At 34.0% G+C, this 12,115-nt stretch overlaps 1 long non-coding RNA gene across 2 annotated transcripts in view; it reads right to left on the bottom strand.

The window, feature by feature from the left end:
- Positions 1–12,115, bottom strand: part of LOC306645832 — a 296,125-nt gene that overhangs the window by 161,526 nt on the left and 122,484 nt on the right. The window lies entirely within an intron of this gene.

The following is a 12,115-nucleotide window of genomic DNA, read 5'->3' as shown; positions in this document are numbered from 1 at the left end:
CACTGATCCAGGGATAATCTGAGCTCCTTATTTTCTCTTGAGATAATATTTTCTTTCCTTTATAGAAGTGCTCTTTGAAAAGTTGACTTGATCTACAGATTAAACAGGAGGTCACACTACAGAGGAAAAGATACATTCCTCCCTAAATCTAAATCATTAAAAAAGTGTATTAGATATTTTAAAAGCAGGATTGCTTTGGCTATTCTAGGCCTCTTATTTTTTCCAATGAATTTCATGACTGCTTTTTCTATTTCTGTAAAGAAAGTAATTTTATTTTTAATAAGAATTGCATTAAATCTGTATAGTGCTTTTGTATGCTGTAGTATGTCCATTTAGACAATATTAATTCAGAATACCTAAGAACATGGGAGATCTTTCCATCTTCTAATGTCTTCTTCAATTTCTTCCTTTAGTGTTCTGTAGTTTTCATTGTAGAGTTCTTTCACCTCTTTTGTTAGATTGAGTTCCAAGTTGTGTTTTTTTTTTTTTTAATCCGTTAATTTTTTTTTATTTGAGTATGTGGTAAATGGGATAGTTTTTTGCTAATTCCTCCTTCTGCCAATTCATTGTTGGTGTATAGGAATGCAATTCATTTACAGGTGATTATTTTATATCCTGCTATTATTCTGAACTTGTTTGAGTGGTGGAGTTTTCTGATGGAGTTTATTGGGTATTCTAAATATAGGATCATGTCATTGGCAAATAGGGATAGTTTGAACTCCTCTTTTCCTATTCATATCCCTTTAATTTCTTTCTTTTGCCTAATTTCTCTGGCTTGAGTTTTAAGGACTGTGTTGAGTAGAAGAAGTAGTAAAAGACAGCATCCCTGTCTTGTTCCAGTTTTTAGAGAAAATGCTTTCAATCTTTTTCTGTTTAGAATCATATTGGCCTTGTGTTTAAGGTATATAGCTTTTACAATTTTGAGGTATGTTCCTACTTTTCCTAGTTTTTCTAGTGTTTTGAACATGAATGGATGCCGCATTTTATCAACTGTATTTTGTTTCATCTATTGAGACTATCATGTAGTTCTTGTCTTTAAGTCTATTAATGCAGTGAATTACAGTTATTAATTTCTGTATGTTGAATGAAACTTGCATCCCTGGAATAAACCCCATTGATCATGGTACACTATCTTTTAATGATTTTGTATGTGATTTGCCAGTATTTTATTAAGAATTTTTGCATTCATATTCATCAGAGATATTGATCTGAAGTTTTTTTTTGTCCTTGATGTGTCTTTCTTTGTTTGGTTTTCATATCATGGTGATACTATCTTCATAGAAAGAATTTGGAAGGGTACCAAAGCAATCCTTAGTGAGAAAAGTGAAACAGAAGGCATCACAATGCCAGATCTTAAATTATAAAACAGAGCTATAGTAACAAAAACAGCATGGTATTGACACCAAAACAGATATGAAGACCAATGAAACACAGAACAGAGGACACAGAGACAAACCCACATAAATAAAGTTATCTTGTACTAGACAAAGGTGCCATAAACATACATTAGAGAAAATATAGCTTCTTCAACAAATGGTGGTAGGAAAACTAGAAATCCATATGTAATAGATTGAACCCATTTTACCCTGCACAAAACTCAAATCAAAGTGGATCAAAGACCTAGGCATTAGACCAAAAACCTACTAGAAGTAAAGGTCAGCCCAATACTACTACAAAAAGTCAGCTTAGGAATTGAATTCCTCAATAAGACTCCTAAAGTGCAAGAATTAAAATCAATTAATAAATGGGATGGTATCAAACTGAAAAGCTTCTTCACAGCAAAGGAAACAATCAAGAACGTGAAGAGAGAGCCTACAGAATGGAAGAAAATCTTTTCCACCTGCACCTCAGGTAGAGTATTAATCTCCAGGAGATTAAAGAACTCAAAAATATTAACATCAAAACCACAAATAACCCAATCAATAGATGGGCAGAGGAACTGCACAGACACTTCACAGAAGAAAAAATATGAAAGGTCAACAAATATATGAAAAAAATTTCAACAACTCTAGCAATAAGAGAAATGCAAATTAAAACTATACTGAGATTTTTATCTTACTACAGTGAGAATGGCAATTATCAAAAATACAAGTAACAATAAATGCTGGCAAGGATGTGGGAAAAGGATCATACATTGCTTATGGAACTACAAATTGATGCAACCACTCTGGAAAAAAGTAATGGGATTCCTCAAAAACCTGGAAATGGAAACACCATTTGACCTGGTTATACCACTGCTCAGTATATATTCAAAGGAGTTAAAATCAGCATACTACAGTGACACAGCACATCAATGTTCACAGCAGCTCAGTTCACAATAGCTAAGCTATGGAACCAACCTTGGTACCCTTCAACAGATGACTGAATAAAGAAAATGTTTGCTGGTAAATGGATGGATCTAGAGACTATCATGCTAACTAAAATAAGCCAATCCCCCAAAATACAAAGATTGAATGTTTTCTCTGATATGTGTATGCTAACACACAATGAGGTAGGAGGGAGAATAGAAGTTCAGTGAATTAGACAAAGGGGAATAAAGGAATGGAGGGGGCATGGGATTAAGAAAGTGGAATGAATCTGACACAACCTTCCTATGTACACATATGAATTTACCATAGTGAATCTCTACATCATGTACAACTAGAAGACTAGGATCCTAATTAGAATAAGATATACTTCATGTTTGCATAAATTTGTCAAAATATACTCTACTGTTGTATATCTTAAAGGAACAAATATAATAAAATAAACAGTTAAGCAATTATTTCTTATCTAAGGTTTTGGAAGTTGGGTTACTGACATCATTTTTTAAGCAAATCTGAAAATTTTCAAAAATTAACATTTGAAGATTTAAAATTAAATTAGACTTCATAAAATCATTTTAGAGAGTTGCTCTTGATCTGGGTAATAACTTTGGCTTTAGTATCAGACTGAATAAAGAGTAAAGTAAAATTGTATGAACAAATAAGTGTCTTTTCCTTCTACCTTTAAGTCATGCTCTCTTATATGTATTTTTTAAGGAAATGTATTTATATATTTTGGTCAAAATCAATGACAATAGAAGTTGTTGCATAATTATGAATCACTTTATAAGTAGTGGCTAAGATGTCAAATTATCTCTAATGGCATTGCCAAACTACAAGCTTTCTAGAACAGTGATATAAAGGATTTGAGTTTTTACATGGGTTATGATTAGAAGTTTGTTTGGAAAGAGTTTTATAAGTTCTACATAATTGTGTTACTTTTTTGTTTAATGTAGTGAAATGGAGACCCTTCATAGTCTTATGGAACACATTTGAAAGCACATTTGTAAATATTTAAGTTTGTGAAACTACTAGACATAATGCAGTAAGATATAGTTACAAAATTTCAATAGCCTCTAGAAAATTTGATTGAATACCTGATAATGGGTAATTGCAAAACCACAACTAATTCCAGCTATCATCAGCCCTTCTCAGAGTTACAATTTAACTTATCTACCAACTGTACCACTTTTGATGTTAAAATTAATATCTCAGATGTGTAGAATTTGTTTTACATGTCTTATCTCTTAGTATACATTGGAAATACTTGAAAACTCTTAAATCCTCAGGTGCCAAGGATCTACTATTGGATCAATAAATATTTAGCAGAAACTAACTCCATAATAAATGGAATCAAATTCTGCTCGAGGTTTGTAGAAGTACAATTAATAAGTAACCTATTTTAAGGTCTTTTTAAACTGTAAGTATTTGGATGAAATTTTCCTGTTCAGGTATCCTCATGTGTTACACTAACCATGATTTCAGAATTCACCTTTTGAATCATTGGTGTCAGAATCTGTAAAATTAAACTGAGGACTTTATGCCTTGAGTCTGTCACACAGACATCACAAGTATGTGGGAATAATGTATTCATGAAGCATGATTTTAAAAAGTAAAACATTAAAAATTTCTTAAAAATACTTTTACCATACAATTCATCAATCATGCTCATTGTTAGTCACTCATGTGAGATAAACATTTCTGTCTACAAAAAAATGGCACATAGATGTTTATGGCAGATTTATTCAGAATTACCTAAACTTGGAAGAAATGAAAATGTCATCCAATAAATGAATGGATAAGCAAACTGTGATAGAAACAACAAATGAAATATTCAGTGATTATAAAGAAATGAGGTATTAAGACAAGAAAACACACTGAAGAATCTTACATGTTTATTGATATGTGAAAACAGTCATATGAAAAAGTTACATACTATACAATTCCTACAGTATGGAATTGTGGTATAGGTAAAATGATAAATGCCAGAAAAGATCAATAATTGTCCAGGGTTCTGGGTAGGGAGGGAGGGATGGATTGGTAGAGTATAGGGGACTTTACAATAGTAGAACTATTGCTATGGCACTATAACTGATGGATACCTGTCATTATGTAAGTCTCAATACCAATAGACAACAATTCACTAATATCAATAATACTAATGTTTGCCATTAAATGTAATCTGTATTTTATAATAGAGGAAAATATATGGAGTGATAAAGAGTTCTTTGTACTCTTTGCTTAATTTTCATATAAACCTAAAACTGCTTTTAAAATATAATCTGGTTGTTGGTGGATTGTTTTGTTTTGTTTTACATAAACAATAGAGCAAGACAGACAGAACAGAGAAACCTAATGCGGTTGTGGTGTGGCAATCCCAGGGTGGGGAGTGGTGCACAATGACCTTAGTAGCAGGGACCATATCAAATGTATCCGTTTGCAAACTCAACTCTGGTTTATCAAAGTGCCAAGGGAAGCCACTGAAAAATATGAATGTGATGACAGGATACAATGAATCTAAGACAGACTAAGTCTTAGAGGATGGGAAGAGATTGATGGTAAGCGGGGTGGGTCAGACAAACAACTGGCAAGTGGCAAGGAAAGGTTAAAACTAAGGCAAGGCAAAGCAGATAGAGGAGACTCTTTTAGAAATTCTAGGAAACCTAAGCCCTCTAAGGTGTCTCATCTCTGTAAATGAAATAAGTCTTATGTATTTCTTAAGGACTAAGTAGAAACTTTACGAACTGCTTTAAAAAATGGAAGAAAAAACTGTCACCTCCAAAACAAGAAAGAAATAATAGCAAATTGAATAAAGCCTATAAGGAAAGGACTTGACAAGTCATTCTAAACTCTAGACCAAGGTAGTATAGATTTGGGGCCTGTTATGGAGCACAGAGAAAAACAAGAATATAGAACAAAGAATCAAAAAATAACTCTCTTAAAATTATAAAAGTGCACCAGTGAAGATGCTGCAAATTTGCAGCAATCAATATTTAAAGAAGTATTTTTCCATCATTTGAAGGTTGATATGACCAGGAGAGGTTCACCAATTTATGGTTAACCGTGAGAATTAAGGTCCTTGAATGAGGACTTGTTTTAGAGTCCACAAACTGAGACTTTACGTCATAGTCTGTTAGAGCAGGGAAGGTATTGTCAATTCTGTTAGTATAAATGGTCAAATTGATGCCAGTTTATCCATTAGCAACAATTCCCTTATTTTTTTCTTTCCCAGATGTCTTTAGCTCAGTGTCTTTATTAAATAAACTCTCCTTGACATTTTAAATAGAACTATATGGAGTTTTCCAGTTTTAGATTGATCTTCTTGGAAGTCTTCATATAATTTGCAGGAAGCTACTATGACCACAACAGTATTTTTCAGTAAATAGGAAACTCCCAGGGAACGTGATTCCAGAATAAAAGGAGTCTAAAGACCTTCAGTAATGGACAAAGAATGCATCTCAATGATCCTTATTCCCAGATAAGGAACCTAGAAGTGATGTGGAGAACTGTCATCTCAAAGAATAAAGAAATGGAGAAATGTACAATAGCTCATGATTTTTAAGGAAGATGCAGATCTTGATAGTATATGTCAAGAATTACAGAGTTAAGGTTTACTTAGGTAATTCTTATAACAGCTTGATAAAGGCATAATTTACCCTTGTATTTTAGAACAAAGGTTTAGAGAGTTCAGAATCTTAAGCAAGGTCAAAGTAATTGTAAGAGAAAAACGTTATGTTAAAAAGAATTTTAAAAACTGGGTAGTTCATCAACTCATCAGATAATAGCCACAAATCAATAAACATTGTGTGTATGTATGTGTGTGTATAATTTTCTACTTTCAAAATGTCAAAGGACCTGCCCATTGTAGCAGCATTGATGGTAACAGCTGCTGAAATTTATTTCTCTGTCAGTGTCACTGAACAGCCACTGCCTGGAAGAGATGGAGTAACCTTTACTGGAGGTCATTCTGATGGAGCATTTTGGAAATCAGAACTCTCTCCAAACTACTGAAGTGCGGCTTGCAGATAGAAATGAATCTGTTCTGGTAGTTTGGTTTCACTCTTTGAAGTAAGTTGATAACACATTGGCCTGACAGGAAGCCTACATGTTCATAAAGTATAAAGGCATGATTTCTTTTCAATTCAACTGCTTTCAGAGGAAATGGAGTTATTGCATTGAACTAAAATATGCAGTTAAAGTCAGTCTAATGATTCAATTTGTACAGCTTTTGATAATAGATTTTCAGGTCAAATGAAGACAGAGTGAAAGAAGCAGTACACAGGCAAATTGTCTCAATTTAAGTTTAGTATGACAGTGAACAGATGGAAAATCTGAATTATCATTAAAAATGTAGAAAATATGGGGAACAAAATATATGGATGTAATACATTCATATATACATATGTAATACAGGCAGCAAGAACTTGTGCCCTCTGTTAAATGTCAGATTTTTTAGCTACAACTTCTTTGATGTAGGAAAAGTAAAAGTTAACTATTGAATATCCATGAGAGTCAAGAAAATCATATATAACAAAAGCTAAGCATTAAAAGAGCACATACCTATTTAAAGTAATTAACTGATATTAGCTTAAGTACTTCACATGATGTGTCATATTTAAGCCAGAGCAAAATTTTATTAGATTTCAAGTTTATCACCTCTTCTTGTTGGAGAAAATGCATGACACAGTGAGTAATTACGAACTCCAGACTTTCAAATTCCAGTTCCTCTGCTCTTAGTGGTATGAATTGGGTAAGTCACTATTTTCTTATGTACAAACAGAGATCCTTGGTACAGATGATCCTTGACTTACAGTGGGGCTAAATCCTCATAAATTCACCATAAGTTGAAAATAAGTAGAAAATTAATTTAGTACACCCAAACAAACCACCATCATAGCACAGTGCACTACACAGGATCACTTGATCATGTGACTGATGGAGAACTGTGGCTCAATTAGGCTGCCAAAATTTTTAAAATTCAAAAGTTGCACTATTTCTCCTGAATGTATATCACTCTCACACCATTTTAGAGATGAAAATGTTTAAGTCAAAACATCATAATCCAGGGACTGTCTGTAATCATATTTATCTTATGAATGTGTTAGGAAATTTAAAAGACAATGCCTGGGTGTCTCCATAGAGCTGAAGCCCTGCCCAAGGTAAGTGATTGAAAAAATTAGATTTCATACTCAGCATCATCATTTATAAAGAACTGACACAGGAGAAGCTTGCATGATATCATAGCACTAAAGAGTAACAAAGTATAGATACTTGTGTTTAGAAAAATACTCAAAATATGTGGAATATTATATACCAACACAAAATCTAGTGAGATTATGCCATCCTGATTGTCACTCAAAACTTGCCCAGCCTCATTATAGACAGTCTTGTCTTACAGTAGTTAGACTTAATGATTTTCTTACTTTAAGATGGCATAAAAGCTTTCCCTGAATTTTTATCTTTTTGTGGGATAGCCATATACCATAAAATACATTTTCATGATTCTAGATAATAGCAGTGAGCCACAGCTCCTTTCAGTCACACAATTGTGAGAGCAAACAAGCAACAGTCTCCAAGTTGTTGTGTGCTGCTAAGCTACGATGCTTAAAAGATGAAGTTAAATATTACTTTATTTCATATAAACTTACGTTTATATTTAGTTGTTATATTTGTGGTCCCTTGATATTTTCACCTTATGATGGGGTCACTGAGAAATAACACTATCATAAGCTGAGGAGCATCTGTACCTACTTTAAAAAAAGAATAGTTATTTATTCAGTAATATTAAATACTTTTTAAATCATATGAATCAAATCAAGTCCATTACTCCCTTCCTCAAAATAGATACACTTCTTCTAGAAATAGACTATAAGACACATACACGCACACAAATAATCTGATGTCTGAAAACAGTTCTTTTTTTTTTTTTTTTTTTTTATTGTAAACAAATGGGATACATGTTGTTTCTCTGTTTGTACATGGCGTAAAGGCATACCATTTGTGTAATCATAAATTTACATAGAGCAATGTTGTTTGATTCATTCTGTTATTTTTCCCTTCCGCCCACCCCTCCCACCCCTCTTTACCCTCTATACAGTAGTTCCTTCCTCCATACTTGCCCCCCTCCCTAACCCTAACTCTAACCCTTCCCTCCCCCCCATTATGTGTCATCCTCCACTTATCAGCGATATCATTCGTCCTTTGGCTTTTTGAGATCGGCCTATCTCACTTAGCATGATATTCTCCAATTTCATCCATTTGCCTACAAATGTCATAATTTTATCATTCTTTATGGCTGAGTAATATTCCATTGTATATATATACCACAGTTTCTTTATCCACTCATCAATTGAAGGGCATCTAGGTTGGTTCCACAGTCTGGCTATTGTGAATTGAGCAGCTATGAACATTGATGTGGCTGTATTTCTGTAGTATGCAGATTTTAAGTCCTTTGGGTATAGGCCAAGGAGTGGGATAGCTGGGTCAAATGGTGGTTCCATTCCAAGTTTTCTAAGGAATCTCCACACTGCTTTCCATAGTGGCTGCACTAATTTGCAGCCCCACCAGCAGTGTATGAGTGTACCTTTCTCCCCACATCCTCGCCAACACCTGTTGTTGCTCATATTCTTGATAATCGCCATTCTAATTGGGGTGAGATGGAATCTTAGGGTGGTTTTGATTTGCATTTCTCTTATTACTAGAGATGTTGAACATTTTTCCATATGTTTGTTGATTGCTTGTAGATCTTCTTCTGTGAAGTGTCTATTCATGTCCTTAGCCCATTTGTTGACTGGACTATTTGAATTCTTGGAGTAGAGTTTTTTGAGTTCTTTATAGATTCTGGAGATTAGTGCTCTATCTGAAGTATGATTGGCAAAGATATTCTCCCACTCTGTAGGCTCTTTCTTCGCATTGCTGATAGTTTCCTTTGCTGAGAGGAAGCTTTTTAGTTTGAATCTATCCTAGTGGTTGATTCTAGCTTTTATTTCTTGTGCTATGGGAGTCCTGTTAAGGAAGTCTGGTCCTAGACCAACAAGGTGAAGATTTGGACCTACTTTTTCTTCTATAATCTGCAGGGTCTCTGGTCTGATTCCGAGGTCCTTAATCCATTTTGAGTTTAGTTTCGTGCATGGTGAGAGATATGGGTTTAGTTTCATTCTGTTGCATATGGATTTCCAATTCTCCCAGCACCATTTGTTGAAGAGGCTATCTTTTCTCCATTGCATATTTTTGGCCCCTTTGTCTAGTATGAGAAAATTGTATTTATTTGGGTTTGTGTCCGTGTCCTCTATTCTGTACCATTGATCTACCTTTCTATTTTGGTACCAATACCATGCCGTTTTTGTTACTATTGCTTTGTAGTAGAGTTGAAGATCTGGTATTGCAATACCCCCTGTTTCACTCTTCCTGCTAAGGATTGCTTTAGCTATTCTGGGTTTCTTATTCTTCCAGATGAATTTCATAATTGCTTGCTCTATTTCTGTAAGGTACACAATTGGGATTTTTAATTGGAATTGCATTGAATTTGTATAGCACTTTAGGTAGTATGGCCATTTTGACAATATTAATTCTTCCTATCCAAGAACATGGAAGATCTTTCCATCTTCTAAGGTGTTCTTTAATTTCTTTCTTTAGTGTTGTATAGTTCTCATTGTAGAGGTCTTTCACCTCTTTTGTGAGATTGATTCCCAAGTATTTTATTTTTTTTGAGGCTATTGTGAATGGGGTAGTTTTCCTAATTTCTCTTTCTGAAGATTCATCACTTATGTATAAAAATGCGTTGGATTTATGGGCATTGATCTTGTAACCTGCTACTTTACTGAAATCACTTATGAGTTCTAAGAGTTTTCTGGTGGAATTTCCTGGTTCCTCTAAATATATAATCATGTCATCAGCGAACAGGGATAGTTTGAGTTCTTCTTTTCCAATTCGTATCCCTTTAATTTCTTTGGTTTGTCTAATTGCTCTGGCCAGAGTCTCAAGAACGATGTTGAATAGAAGTGGTGAAAGAGGGCATCCCTGCCTTGTTCCAGTTTTTAGGGGGAATGCTTTCAGTTTTTCACCATTTAGAATGATATTAGCCATGGGCTTAGCATAAATGGCCTTTACAATGTTAAGGAATGTTCCCACTATCCCTATTTTTTCTAGTGTTTTGAGCATGAAGGGGTGCTGTATTTTATCAAATGCTTTTTCTGCATCTATTGAAATAATCATGTGATTCTTGACTTTAAATCTGTTGATATGGTGAATTACATTTATTGATTTCTGGATGTTGAACCAACCTTGCATACCTGGGATGAAACCCACTTGATCATGGTGCACTATCTTTTTAATATGTTTTTGTATGCGATTTGCTAAAATTTTGTTGAGAATTTTTGCGTCGATGTTCATTAAGGATATTGGTCTGAAATTTTCTTTCCTTGATGAGTCTCTGTCTGGTTTAGGTATCAGTGTGATATTGGCTTCATAGAATGAGTTTGGGAGGGTTCCCTCCTCTTCTATCTTATGGAATACTTTGAGAAGTATTGGAATGAGCTCTTCCTTAAAGGTTTTGTAGAACTCGGCTGAGAACCCATCTGGTCCCGGACTTTTCTTTATTGGTAAGCTTTTGATGACTTCTTCTATTTCAGTACTTGAAATTGGTCTATTTAAATTGTTTATGTCCTCCTCATTCAGTTTAGGCAATTCATATGTCTCTAGAAACCTGTTGATGTCTTCGAAATTTTCTATTTTGTTGGAGTATAGATTTTCAAAATAGCTTCTAATTATGTTTTGTATTTCCATCCTGTCTGTTGTGATATTTCCTTGTTCATTCCGAATTTTAGTGATTTGGGTTTTCTCTCATCTTCTCTTTGTTAGTGTGGCTAAAGGTTTATCAATTTTGTTTATTTTTTTGAAGAACCAACTATTTATTTTGTCAATTTTTTGTATTGTTTCTTTTGTTTCAATTTCATTGATTTCAGCTCTGAGTTTAACTATTTCCTGTCTTCTACTACTTTTGGTGCTGTTCTGTTCTTCTTTTTCTAGGGCTTTGAGCTGTAGTGTTAGGTTGTTTAGTTGTTGAGTTTTACTTCTTTTATTAAATGTGCTCCATGAAATAAATTTCCCTCTAAGTACTGCTTTCATAGTGTCCCAGAGATTTTGATATGATGTTTCTTTGTTCTCATTTACCTCTAAGAATTTTTTAATTTCCTTCCTAATATCTTCTGTTATCCATTCATCATATAATAGCATATTGTTTAATCTCCAGATGTTGGAATAGTTTCTGTGTTTTACTCTTTCATTTATTTCTAACTTCAATCCATTATGATCTGATTGAATACATGCTAGTGTCTCTATCTTCTTGTATTTGCTAACATTAGCTTTGTGGCATAATATATGGTCTATTTTAGAGAAGGATCCATGTGCTGCTGAGAAGAAAGTGTATTCGCTCTTGGTTGGATGGTATATTCTATAAATGTCCGTTAAGTCTAAATTATTGATTGTGTTGTTGAGATCTATGGATTCTTTGTTCAATTTTTGTCTGGAAGATCTGTCCAGTGGTGAGAGAGGCGTGTTAAAATCACCTAGTATTATTGTGTTGTGGTCTATTTGGTTTCTGAAATTGAGAAGGATTTGTTTGACATACATAGATGAGCCACTGTTTGGGGCATAGATGTTTATGATTGTTATATCTTGCTGATTTATGCTTCCCTTAAGCAGTATGAAATGACCTTCTTTATCCCTTCTGACTAACTTTGGCTTGAAGTCCACATTATCGGAAATGAGGATGGATACTCCAGCTTTTTTGCTGAGTCCATGTGCATGGTATG

Source organism: Sciurus vulgaris, assembly GCF_902686455.1.
Source record: "Sciurus vulgaris genome assembly, chromosome: 15".
NCBI classification, from domain to species: domain Eukaryota; kingdom Metazoa; phylum Chordata; class Mammalia; order Rodentia; family Sciuridae; genus Sciurus; species Sciurus vulgaris.
Note: the sequence above shows the minus strand (reverse complement) of the source record. Positions and strands in the feature narration are given on the sequence as shown.